Consider the following 13461-nt stretch of genomic DNA (forward strand, 5'->3'; position numbering starts at 1 on the left):
CAACTGTCTGGTAAATGAGAAATAAGTGCTATGCTTTATGCTGAGATTGTTTTGTTATCTGTTATGCAGCAAAGTGACTGATACACATGTATAAATCTGTGGGAAAAATTACTTAGATGCATTGTGTTCACTTTCAGGAGAAACATGCCAAAGATAAACCAGAGATTTATAGGTTAAGAAAAAACTCTCAAACATCTCCATAGTATATCCTGGGGTTAGCCCACATTCAGTCCAAGCTCTTACATTTATTGGGTTGGCCAAAAACTTCATTTGGATTTTTCCCTAAGATGTTACAGAAAAAAAAGAATGAAATTTTTGGCCAATTCAATGCTTCTGTAACCTCACACCATGAATATTCACACTCTTTTCATGACCCAACACAATGAAGATATTGTACCGTCATGAAATTGAACATATTCATCAAGTACTTATGAAAAACAATTACATAAATTCATATAGTGCCTAGAATAAGCGTTATCAAGGTTAAAATGAATACATCTAGTCACAAAATAATCTTAAAATAACATATACTTTATTTGCACTTTTCAAATAGCATGAAGAGAGATACATACAGTGTAGTAATATTAAAAATTTTTTTATCTTTCCCATTAATTTCCTTTATTCATTGCAACTTTTCCACATTTCTTTCATTTTAAATTGTCCTTAAAATCTCCTTTTCCCTGTTTGAAGATTTTCTCAGCCATAGACTGTTTTCTCTGCTTCTAGCATTCTTCCTGGTCCTGCATAACAAACCCTGAGAGAACTGAGCCCAATCCAGCTGTCAGGAGACTGAGGACTTCAAGCCAGAATCTTCTTTAGTGCCCAGAGTTAGGATAAAGGCTGGGAACACTCATAATTTAATAACTGTTGACACATCACTTGTGGAAATGAAATCAGCTCTGTGTTAGGGATATGATAAATGTTTGGTGTAGAATGCAGACACAAGTGAAAAGGTCCCTGCTTTGGTGTTAGAGAATTTTGTTGTTCTAACAAAACATTAAAAAGATATGAGAAATAAAGCTTGAAATGGAAGATACTTCCTGAATTGCTAGTGAGTTCTTTGTAAGAATATCAAACATAAAAGAATCAACAGAAAAATGTTAGACAACAGAAAATACAATATATGCCAGAAATCAGAAAGTGGGCCTAATAGGATAAAATAAAGCCTAAATATATTATTAATACACATATATACATATAATATTGGTGTTTTTTTTTTTCGGCACGCGGGCCTCTTACTGTTGTGGCCTCTCCCGTTGCGGAGCACAGGCTCCGGATGCGCAGGCTCAGCGGCCATGGCTCACAGGCCCAGCTGCTCCATGGCATGTGGGATCTTCCTGGACCAGGGCACGAACCCGTGTCCCCTGCATTGGCAGGCAGACTCTCAACCACTGCGCCACCAGGGAAGCCCTAAATATTGTTTTAAATTTGATATAGTAAATATAGGGGTTCCCAAATTTTATGGTCTCCAAGTCAGTGGCATTTTGGGTTGTAAAAATGCCACTTTACTTTCTATAGTTAAAATTTAATATACCTTTCCAATTTCCATTCCTACTAATGGTGAAAAACAAAATAGGCCAATTTAAGGATATTCAATCTGTTTGATTTAACACAATCCCTTAGGGTTCTTTCTCTCCCATATTCCCTTCTTCCCTTTCCTGGGGTGGAAGTGGACTTATGAATTGTCCTCGTGTTCAGTGAGGGGAGTTAGCTTTGTGGGCACCTCTCTCTCTGTTCTGGCTTACACTGGCATCTCCTGATGTGGGCTGCATCTTCTTTTGAAGCCTTAAGCAACATGCCTTCTGTGTCCTCCTTGTTCTAACTCCAGGATTCTTTGAGCCATTGGCTTTTCAGCCACTTCTACACATCTCTTAAGCCGCTATGAGAATTTTCTGATGCTTGTCCATACAACACTTGACAGTGTGGAATATGGGGAGGCTGCCCTCAGGCCTCTCTCTAGGTGCTGCCCTCAGCTACTGTTCAAATGCTTAAGGGCTTCTCTACAAGGCTTCCAAACCCATAAGTTATGCTCCAAGTTCCTAGGGGATAGTTCTTCCTTCTGTGGGATCCTCTTAACCTATTTGGGGTTCATATAATCAATCTTTCTCCCCCTTAAGGATTTCAACCCCATATTGGTTTTCTCTTGGTGGTAATAACAAATCACCACATATTTAGCTGCTTAAATTAACACACATATTATCTCACAGTTTCTGTGGGTCTGGAGTCCAGGCATGGCTTACCTGGGTCCTGTTCTTAGGGTCTCACCAGGCTGCAAGCCAGGTGTTGGCCAGGCTGTGTTCTTCTCTGAAGGTTCAACTGGGAAAGACTCTACTTTCAACTGATTCAGGCTGTTGTCAGAATTCAGTTCCTTGGTGCTGTAGGACTGAGAGCCCTGGTATTTGACTGGCTATCAGCTGTTGGCTGCCCTCAGATCCTAGAGACCACCAGTAATTCCTAGAAGCTGCTCGCTGTTCCTTTCCATTTGGGCTTCTCCAAACTGGCAGTTTATTTTCTCAAGGCCTCAAGGAGAGACTCAGCTAAGATAATCTTATGTAAACATAATCAAAGGAATGACATCCCATTACCTTTACCATAAAACATAACCTAATCATGGGATTGACATCCTGTTAACTTTCCATATTCTATTGGTTAGAATCAAGTCACAGGTCTTTCCTTTACTCAGGGGTAGGGATTATTTAAGGGAGTGGACACAAGGAGGTGGGGACTATGGGGACCACCCTGAGGTTTGTTCATCACAGACCCCAAAATGAGGTAGAGAGCTGGGTACCTTCAGAGGCCCACTGCAGAAAAGTTGTAGTCACATCCCCTCTACTTCTCCTTTTCCTGTCAGCTGGTAATGTTTGTATTTCTTCAACTAACTCTTTCATCATTATGTACACTTTTCTAATCTATCTATGGATAAAATTTATGACCTAAGGGCTGGTCTCTAGATCTTTCAAGTTTTTAGAATTCCAAAACAAAAACAAAAATTTTCTCTCTCAAGCCTGGCTCTTGAAAATATGGGCTTTAAGAATGATCCACTGTGCTATAATTTTGCAAAAATCTACTCAGGAGCTAAAAAGCCAAAATATGATTCTATCTTTTCTCTTTCTGCCTTAAATTATGCAATAAACCTCTTTTCTTTGTCTAGCTTTAATGATGGGATAGATGCAAAATTAAAAACAAATTAATTATCAAGAAGGAAAAATAGATCAGGTGATATTTCAAAATATAATTCTTGTCCATAGGCCTGAAAACAGTGAAGAATGCTGTTATTAAATGACTACTTCTTGAAAGCTTGCATATCAACATTAGAAAGCTCACTTTTTACCTAATATAATTCAGTTGGATTAAAGAGCTGAGTATAATTACATAGGAAAGTTAAAATATATATATCAGAGTACTTAAGGCTACATTGTTGATGCTTTGAAGAAATAAGAATATTCCTATGATGATTATAAAATCAAGCTATCAACATATATGGAGGGCTGCACACATTTTTGATAAAATGATCTGGTATATGGAAATTAATACCAAAAAACAAGAAAAATAAGGAAGAAAGGAAGAAAAACTAAAAGTTGTAAACAGAAAGATATTTTGCAGTACAATTGAAACACTGTAGAAACCTGGAAAGCAAAATAAATATTTAACAAGAGAGGAATGATTAAGTTATTTATGGCATATTAATTCTATGTTATTTCATTCAGTCAGTAAAAATGATGAACCTGAAAATTTTAGCTTTTGGTAAATCACCTACAAATATGAAAAAAAACTGAGTATGTATTGCATATATTTTGCTTACAAATCTGTATACGGACTCTACATGTTACCGAACAAAAGTTCCTTTGCCTGATGCGCAGTGAGGCCAAACAAACCAAAAAGTCGGAGTTTGGAGCAGAGAAAGGTTTATTGCAGGGCCAAGCAAGGAGAATGGGTGACTCATGCTCAAAAAAACCTAAACTCCCCAATAGTTTTTTGGGGAGAAGTTTTTAATAGGGAAAATTTGGGGTGAGGGCCGCAGGGCATGTGACTTTCTTCTGATTGGCTTGGGGATGAGGTAACAGGGCAGTGCACCCGGCATCTTGTGCTCAGCCTGAAGTTGCCATCCTCCACCTGGCTGGGGGCCTTAGTTCTGCAGAAGAACTCAAGATACTGTTATGTATATTCCTTGAGGAGGAAACAGGACCCTGCCCCAAGGCTGCACTATTGTTTCTTGATTGCTCCTCCCTTGTCTTTATTCCCTCCCTTCCCTGATTAGGAACTGTTTGAATCTGCCCTTTGGAACTCAGGGAAGGTTAAGGAGGCTGAATGAAGCCTATTTCCTACAAACAAGAAATGGGGGACACTGAAAGGATTTGTACCAGGGAGGACCCCACAGGGTTCTGCTCCATTTCATACACATTGATAGAATGTCAGAAAAATACTAATAAAACTAATAAAACTTAATGGTTGTTATTTCTTTTAAATTAGTAGTGCCTCCAAAAATAAACTCAAAATGGATTAAAGACCTAAATATAAGGCCAGGCACTATAAAACTCTTAGAGGAAAACATAGGAAGAACACTCTTTGACATAAATCACAGCAAGTTCCTTTTTTACCAACCTCCTAGAGAAATGGAAATAAAAACAAAAATAAACAAATGGGACCTAATGAAACTTAAAAGCTTTTGCACAGCAAAGGAAACCATAAACAAGATGAAAAGACAACCCTCAGAATGGGTGAAAATATTTGCCAATGAAGCAACTGACAAAGGATTCATCTCCAAAATTTACAAGCAGCTCATGCAGCTCAATAACAAAAAAACAAACAACCCAATCCAAAAATGGGCAGAAATCTAAATAGACATTTCTCCAAAGAAGATATACAGATTGCCAACAAACACATGAAAGGATGCTCAACATCACTAATCATTAGAGAAATGTAAATCAAAACTACAATGAGGGCCTCCCTGGTGGCGCAGTGGTTGAGAGTCCGCCTGCCGATGCAGGGGATACGGGTTCGTGCCCCGGTCTGGGAGGATCCCATATGCCGCGGAGCGGCTGGGCCCGTGAGCCATGGCTGCTGAGCCTGCGCATCCGGAGCCTGTGCTCCGCAACGGGAGAGGCCACAACAGTGAGAGGCCCGCATACCACAAAAAAAAAAAAAAAAAAAAAAAAAAAAAAAAAAAAAAAACTACAATGAGGTATCACCTCACAGTCAGAACGGCCATCATCAAAAAGTCTACAAATGATAAATGCTGGAGAGGATGTGGAGAAAAGGGAACCCTCTTGCACTGTTGGTGGGAATGTGAATTGGTACAGCCACTATGGAGAACAGTATGGAGGTTCCTTAAAAAACTAAAAGTAGAGCTACCATATGACCCTGCAATCCCACTACTGGGTATGTACCCTGAGAAAACCATAATTCAAAAAGAGTCATGTACCACAGTGTTCATTGCAGCTCTATTTACAATAGCCAGGACGTGGAAGCAACCTAAGTGTCCATCAACAGATGAATGCATAAAGAAGATGTGGCACATATATACAATGGAATATTAGCCATAAAAAGGAAAGAAATTGAGTTATTTGTAGTGAGGTGGATGGACCTAGAGTCTGTCATACAGAGTGAAGTAAGTCAGAAAAAGAAAAACAAATATATGGAATCTAAAAAAAAAAAAAAAAAGGTTCTGATGAACCTAGGGGCAGGACAGGAATAAAGACGCAGACCTAGAGAATGGAATTGAGGACACGAGGAGGGGGAAGGGTAAGCTGGGACAAAGTGAGAGAGTATCACTGACATATATGCACTACCAAACGTAAAATAGATAGCTAGTGGGAAGCAGCCGCATCACGGGGAGATCAGCTCCGTGCTTTGTGACCACCTAGAGGGGTGGGATAGGGAGGGAAGGAGGGAGATGCAAGAGGGAGGGGATATGGGGATATATGTATACATATAGCTGATTCACTTTGTTATACAGCAGAAACTAACACAACATTGTAAAGCAATTATACTCCAATAAGGATGTTAAAAAAAATTAGCAGGGCCTCATTTACATATTTTAAAGTGAAAAAGTAATATGCAAATTAAAGTTATAACTAATCTAGGGAGTGATTACCCAGTTACCTCTCATATTTGAAACATGTTTAGGAACCAGAAAATAAGCAAAAACATACCCCAGGAGCCAAAAAAGAAAAAAAAAAATTGGGAATGCTGATGCTCTGAAGTTCACACATTTTATTTATAGAAAAACACTTCCAGCTGTTACTCAGAGCATTCAAACCAGCCTTATTCCTATATCACAGCAGATTTGAAGAGATGGTCAGAAGACAGGGAACAAACCTCAGAAAACTAATGATAATAATAAAATCCATACAATATCTTGTACTGTTTATAAAATGCATCCACATACTTTGTTTCATTTGATTCATACAAAACTTTTGAGATACTATTTTTAGAGTGTGTCCAATTTACAGACGAGGACATTGAGACTTAAGTAGTTAAGTGTGTTTGCCCAAGATGGTAAAACGTGACATCTGACTGTCTTGCAGCTTTTCAGCATAGTGGGTTCTGGATCAGTCAGACTTGTTTTGCCTCCTGGCTTACCAGCTTTGTGACAATTCTTAGCCTCAGTTTCTTTATTTATAAAATGGGGAAAACATTTATTGGGCTGTTGTGCTAATTAAATGAGAAAATGCAGGTAGAGTGCTTGGCCTAGTGTCTAGCTAGTAATATGGAAAGTTTTAAATGCCTACACTAAACATGTACTTCAAATTAAAACAAGTTGGAATAAATTGAAGAGACAGATTACTGTCTATTCACTTTGGAATTTGACATTATTTTAAGGCAAAATGGCTTCATTGGCCACATTTGTATGGATGTTGGTTCTTTTAGAATATCCTTGTTACTCTGAATCTTCATCGTTCTCTTAGCTTCCATGGTTTTCATTCTAATCACGAAATTAAAAAGTTAGGAACACTGTGTTTTTTCAAATGCAGGTGACAATTTTCCTTCCAGAAAATCTTAATGACTGGAAATACGTAGAATTCTACCTGATGTTACTTTATATCGTGGATTTTTAGAAGGAATACAAGGCCCTGAAAAAATGGACATCAAAAGCTTCCATCCTAGGAGAAGATTTCTGACCTGTAGAAACGAGTCAAGGGGTACTCCTTTGAAATGAGCTTGAGGCATCATGTTATTCTTTCTCATGCTGTCTTTTGACTTCATGAAGTACTTAATATATTTTTTAAAGTCCTTCTGGCCAGATTAATTGGTATTTTCTAGATTATCTTGCACCCATAAAAGGGCCAATCAAGGAAATAGTTTTGGTGCTGGTAATTTTTTCACACACACACACACACAAGCACACACACACGCATACCACACATCCTTGGCCTCGACTGTCTTGACTGCCCTGTATCGAATTTTGCGGTACGCGGGCCTCTCACTGTTGTGGCCTCTCCCGTTGCGGAGCATAGGCTCTGGACGTGCAGGCTCAGCGGCCATGGCTCATGGGCCCAGCCGCTCCGCAGCATGTGGTATCTTCCCGGACCGGGGCACGAACCCACGTCCCCTGTGTCGGCAGGCGGACTCTCAACCACTGTGCCACCAGGGAAGCCCCATGTCTTTGTTTTAATAGGTAAACCTTTGAACCCAGGGAAATAGGCCCGATTGTGTGTATAAAAAGATAATGGGATCTGCTCTTTCTTGGGTCATATATATGCACTTAACTCTTTGCTACCTCTCCAAAATTGCTTATGGTACCAAATAGGTGTGCAATAAGTAGTGGCAAATTCAGACTTTCCTACTTCCAGCAGACCAGGTACTAGCTGAATTAACCATATTTTACTTGCCTTCTAGCAGTCAGAAGAATAGATGTATCACATACTGGGATGAATGAATAAATGGCAGGGGCCACTGAAGGTTTCAGCTCTGGTCCTCCTTCCCGCCCTCCACGACTCATCCGCAAGAATACAAAAGTGATTCATAAACACTTCTGAAAAACAAAACAATAGAACAACAACAAAACAAAAATCCTCATTCACAAACAAACAAGACAGAGAAGCACCTGGTAGAAGTTACTGGGGTTAGGACCTACAGATGGAGACAATCTTTCTAAAATGCCAGGCTGTGTCCTCCCTTTTGTGATACATTTGAGCTTATGACTGTGGCCAACTAGACTAAGCCACAGCTGGGATCAAATCTTAGATTAAAATGTTCTAATACATGTTTCTTTGTGTTAAGGTGACAACTGATGGGGTATATATTACTGGTGATTTTAGAAAATTCATATAGAGAAAGTTAACCAAGTGGTGTGTAGAGGGAAAGGAATGGATTGAATATCAACAAGAGGACCTAGCATCTGAGTGGGAAAGAAGGCTCAGATTTTTAATGGAGAAACCTTTCTGAACTTCTGAATTGTCACTCTGGCACATACTGTGCGCTCAGTATTAACTGTAATTATTACTGACTGAAAACAAACTCTATATACCATAAAAAAAACTAGAGAAACAACTTTGAAAAGCATAGGGTTTTAGTATATAGGCAAGTTGTATTAGTCTTCGAAAGCATCTCTCCATTTCAATAGAGTACAGTAGACAGCTGTTTATTCTCTTTCAATTAGATTGAATCGTCACAAACCTGTACAGTTGGATTGCATTAGTTTATTCCTTTGAAGAACTGCATATAATGAATTTTATTTAGTATTATGCACTTGTCTTTTTAAAAAAAAAACTTTAGAATTTATTTTTATTCATTTATTTTTGGCTGCATTGGGTCTTCGTTGTTGTGCACGGGCTTTCTCTAGTTGTGGCGAGCCGGGGCTACTCTTGGTTGCGGTGCATGGGCTTCTCATTGCAGTGGCTTCTCTTGTTGTGGAGCACGGGCTCTAGATGCATAGACTTCAGTAGTTGTGGCTCGTGGGCTCAGTAGTTGTGGCTTATGGGCTCTAGAGTGCAGGCTCAGTAGTTGTGGTGCGTGGGCTTAGTTGCTCCACAGCATGTGGGATGTTCCTGGACCAGGGCTCAAACCCTTCTCCCCTGCATTGACAGGAGGATTCTTAACCACTGCGCCACCAGGGAAGTCCCGCACTTGTCTTTTATTTTAATTGCTATGACAAGATTTGCTAAGCATTTTCTGGAAATAAGGTTGAAAATTTTCTCTACTACCTAACTTAGTTGTGCTTATATAAAATTCTCTGAGTGATTCTTTTAGAAATAATTTATAGAAAAATCTTGGTTTCCCTTTAAGAACTGTGATACCCCTTCCTTTCTAGAAATGAGAAATATGATGTGTTCTAATACCTCTTTCACTGTCTTTACCAGGAAGCTCAGTAGTACCAACTTAGAAATTTAGCTAAAGCAAGCATATTGACATTTTTTTAGCCTTTTCAAATACCAGTTCCTTGATTTTTGTGTTTTATGTAATTTATATTCCACTATTACACTTCATGCTTTTTTTTTTTTTTTTTTTTTTGGTGGCCTGTTGTCTCAAATCCTTTGTGGAAAATAATCCCAATTATTTGTGATCAAAATTTAACCATGCAATCAATCAATTCCACCAAGTTCTGTGTATTTTGTTTGAATTAAGAGAGAAGTGTGCAAATGATGCATTTAAAATGGACACATGCATTTATCTAAACTTATTAAATTTGACAAGGGAAATACTCAGCCAAAATGCAAACAGAGAACTTCTAGATGTTAGACCCTTAGGATTGAAAGGACTTTGGAGGTCACCTAGTTACACCTTTAATCTCTTAGCTTTTGCATTCCTGTGGACATGATTTTCTGAAAATTTTGTAAAACTCAGTGTACAATTCTTCCATTCTTAAATCTTGTGATAAATCAGCATTTAAAAAATACACTCAAATTAAGGTAGGATTGTTCAATAATGATAATGTACATCACAGCATGTCAAATAATTTTAACTAAAAGTGAAGTATTTTGATCTCTTTTATTTTCCTCATAATTTATACATTTATAAATATCCTAAGGCTCATTCAAACCACTTGTTTCTGAATTATTTATATTCATCTAAATGCTAGTAAGAGTTATCTTCTATCTAAAAATAACATCTAATTTGTGCCTTTGTAAACTTTTCTAAGCTTGAAAAAAAAGAGAAAGCAATTTATTTCATTATTATTTAAATTTGGGTGTGAGCTGAAAATGTAGTAAATTTAAAAAATGTAGAAACTTAGTAAATAGTTAATCTCAAACACAGGGATCTGTATACCCTTAGCTGTAAAGAGTAACAAAAGTGAATTGTAGTTTCAGTCAGTAACCTACATCCCACCTCACCTAACACTCTGTCAAGTTGCAGACAATATGGAAAGATTGTTTAGGAGCCCTGGAAGATCTAACTGAGGAACTGGGGACATCTGAATCATAAAAGTAGCTGCCAAAAAAAAAAAAAAAACCTGCTAGCTATGGTTGGTTTTGTGTAGGAATGGGCAGTCATCACAGCTGGGGTTGCTAGACTGTGTTGAGAGAAGATGTTTCCACTAGTTGTTGTGGTAGTATCCTGCCCATAGAATCATCCACTTTCCTGATTCAGTGAGCCTCTTCCAATGCTTTGTCTTGTGGAAACATTTCCTACTAAAAAAACTTGAGTCACGTGCAAATGGTTGTGACGTTCCCTTTCCCTGAAAAGGAAAAGGAGAAAAGCTTCACTCATTTACTTTGGGTAGACTTAAAGTACTCCTTTGGGTGCCTAGAGAAGACTTCTTTAGAGGTGAGAACCCCGTCTTAGTGTGTTTGGACTGCTTATGACAAAATACCACAGGCTCAGCAGCTCGTGAATGACAGAAACTTATTTCTCATAGTTCTAGACTGGAAGTGTGATTTCAGGGTGCCAGCATGGTCTTCTGGGTTGCATACTTCTCCTGTATCCTCACATGGCAGAAGGGGCTAGGGAACTCTGTGGGGTCTCTTTTATAAAAGCACTAATCCTGTTTCTGAGGGCTTCACCTTCATGACCTAATCACTTCCCAAAAGCCCCTCCTACTGATACCATCACATTTGGGGCTTCGGATTTCAGCGTATGAATTTGGGGGTGGGGACACATTCAGACCATAGCAAACCTTTTACAAAATATCCCTTGTTTCCTCCAATTTAAATTTATACCAGTACCAAAAATAGGCTGAGAGCTTTCCAAATGGAAGACCATGGGCATTTCTTCATGGGCAAATGCTGCATTTCCTTTGAGGATTGCAGTCTTGGGATGACAGCTTGTGTTTGCTCTTCTCTTCCTCTGTTGTTTGTGCTTTGTTAGTATCACTTCAGCACATCACATGTTCAATTAGCCAATTAGTGTAAAATTATTGTCATATGTGGAAGTGTTTGGATATAGATAAAAACACACAGGCTTTTTATTTTCAAAATAATGTCCATACAAGGTCACTCAAATATTAATATTCCAACCAGACTTGATCAACTGTCGGGTGAGACAGTATCACTTGCCAGAGCATTGCAAGTGACCCACACAATTCTGCTAGAATTGAGTGTGGATCATGATGTTTTTATACTCAGGCATTGAAAAATCATGAACATCTTTTTCCTTATTTTTTTTTCCTGATTAATTCTATTAACCTATACATAATTTGCATGGAGAAGCTCTAGTCAGAAAAGCTCAATTCAGGCAATGCAGAGTATATAAAAGTGCAGCCTCACTTGGGTTCCATCATGGAATAATCTGAGATGGAGATTTTGTTTTTACAGTAAAATTTAGGGAAGCTGTAAGGTTATTACCACCTTTCTGTTAATGACTTGAATTTTTTTTTTTTTTTTTTTTTTTTGCGGTACGCGGGCCTCTCACTGTTGTGGTCTCTCCCGTTGCGGAGCACAGGCTCCGGATGCGCAGGCTCAGTGGCCATGGCTCACGGGCCCAGCCGCTCCGCGGCATATGGGATCCTCCCAGACCGGGGCACGAACCCTCATCCCCTGCATCGGCAGGCGGACTCTCAACCACTGCACCACCAGGGAGGCCCTGACTTGAATTTTTAAGTTACAAACATGACAGCTGATCTTTGTGCATAAGTCATATCGAGATTATGTTGAGGATGACGCCCCAATTTAGGCACCAAATTTAAGAAACAAATATAAGGCCATTTAAAATTGGATGCAATTTTAGATGTCCTGGGAAACTCTAATTTTGGCATGTTTTAATGTTTTTATTTATTTTCATTATGCTTGATTAATTGACCCCATACTTGTTAAGTACTTTTATATATTTTTATCATTGGTTTTTCAGTGAAAAAGATTATGACAGATTCAATATGGAAACAGGAGGGTAGAGAAAGCTATGTATCAAGAAAGGTGTTTGGGCAGGAATATAACAGTCAAGGAAAGATGATGCCAGAAACAGAGTGGGCCCATCATGGGTAAGTCCCACTCTTCATGGTCTGTAAGAGATCTAGAATACATTTCTCTGTGAAAAACCAAACACTTGTAGAGCATCTTGTGGCTTCAGGTAGCTGTGAGGCATTGTGGAGTCTTCTCGTGAAGTCCTAGGCCAGGTTCTCCAGAAACATGAAGAGTTGAATATAGGAAATTTACTGGAGAATGTGCTTGGGAACAGCACCTGTTGGGGGTGAGGAATTGGGCAGAGAGAGAAGGTGATGTAGTTGCAACAGAGTCCTCAATAGACCCACCGGGAGCCCTGGAGCAGGGCTGGCCTCTCAGAGCTGTCCCAAATTGAGGCAAGGGGACAGGGCCTTTGCTTTGTCTCCTCCGACCTCCTCCGACCTTCCCTTATCAACCAGGCATTGGAAGAGGGCTGCCTCAAGACGGTGTGAATCTTGGGTGGGGTTGCTCCCTTTATTACTGGGCATTTGCCAAAGACTGTCTTGGTCATGCGCTATCAGTACTCCTGGTAGCTGGGATAATGAGGTCTCTGTTCTGAAGGGGGATTATGGTGGCCTGACCACAGCATTCTTTGTGATTACCAGGCCCTGTTGAATGTAGAGCATGCAATGATTATATTACTATTGTTATTATTAGTGATCAAAGCTAACATTTATTGAGACCTCTTCATGCATTGGGTACTGTGCCTAATGCTTTGTGAGGCTGGTCACTTTAAGCATGACCTCATTGTGAGGCAATATAGAGCAATGGTTACAAACACAAGTTTTGGAATCAAAGTGTTTGGGTAAAATGCCAGCTTGGCGTTCTGCTTTTTTACCTGTGCAACCCAGAACAAGATACTTAAACTTATAGATGCTATCTCCCAGAGCACCTTGAAATATTAAAATAACGAGCTTAATTGTATAAAGCATTTAGAACAGTGCCATCATATAATTTATACTTAAAAAATGTTAGTTGTAAGTATTGTTTTTCCCACTTTACAGATGAGGAAACTGAGGCTTGGAGAGGTTAGGTAAATGCTAAGGCACGTGAACTCAGATAATTTGACTACTGAGTCCATTCTCTTACCTTTATTGAGCACTTTCTGTAATAAAGTGCTAAGTATATGTGATAGGTAGAGGTC

This window comes from Hyperoodon ampullatus, assembly GCF_949752795.1.
Source record: "Hyperoodon ampullatus genome assembly, chromosome: 6".
Taxonomy (NCBI): Eukaryota; Metazoa; Chordata; class Mammalia; order Artiodactyla; family Ziphiidae; genus Hyperoodon; species Hyperoodon ampullatus.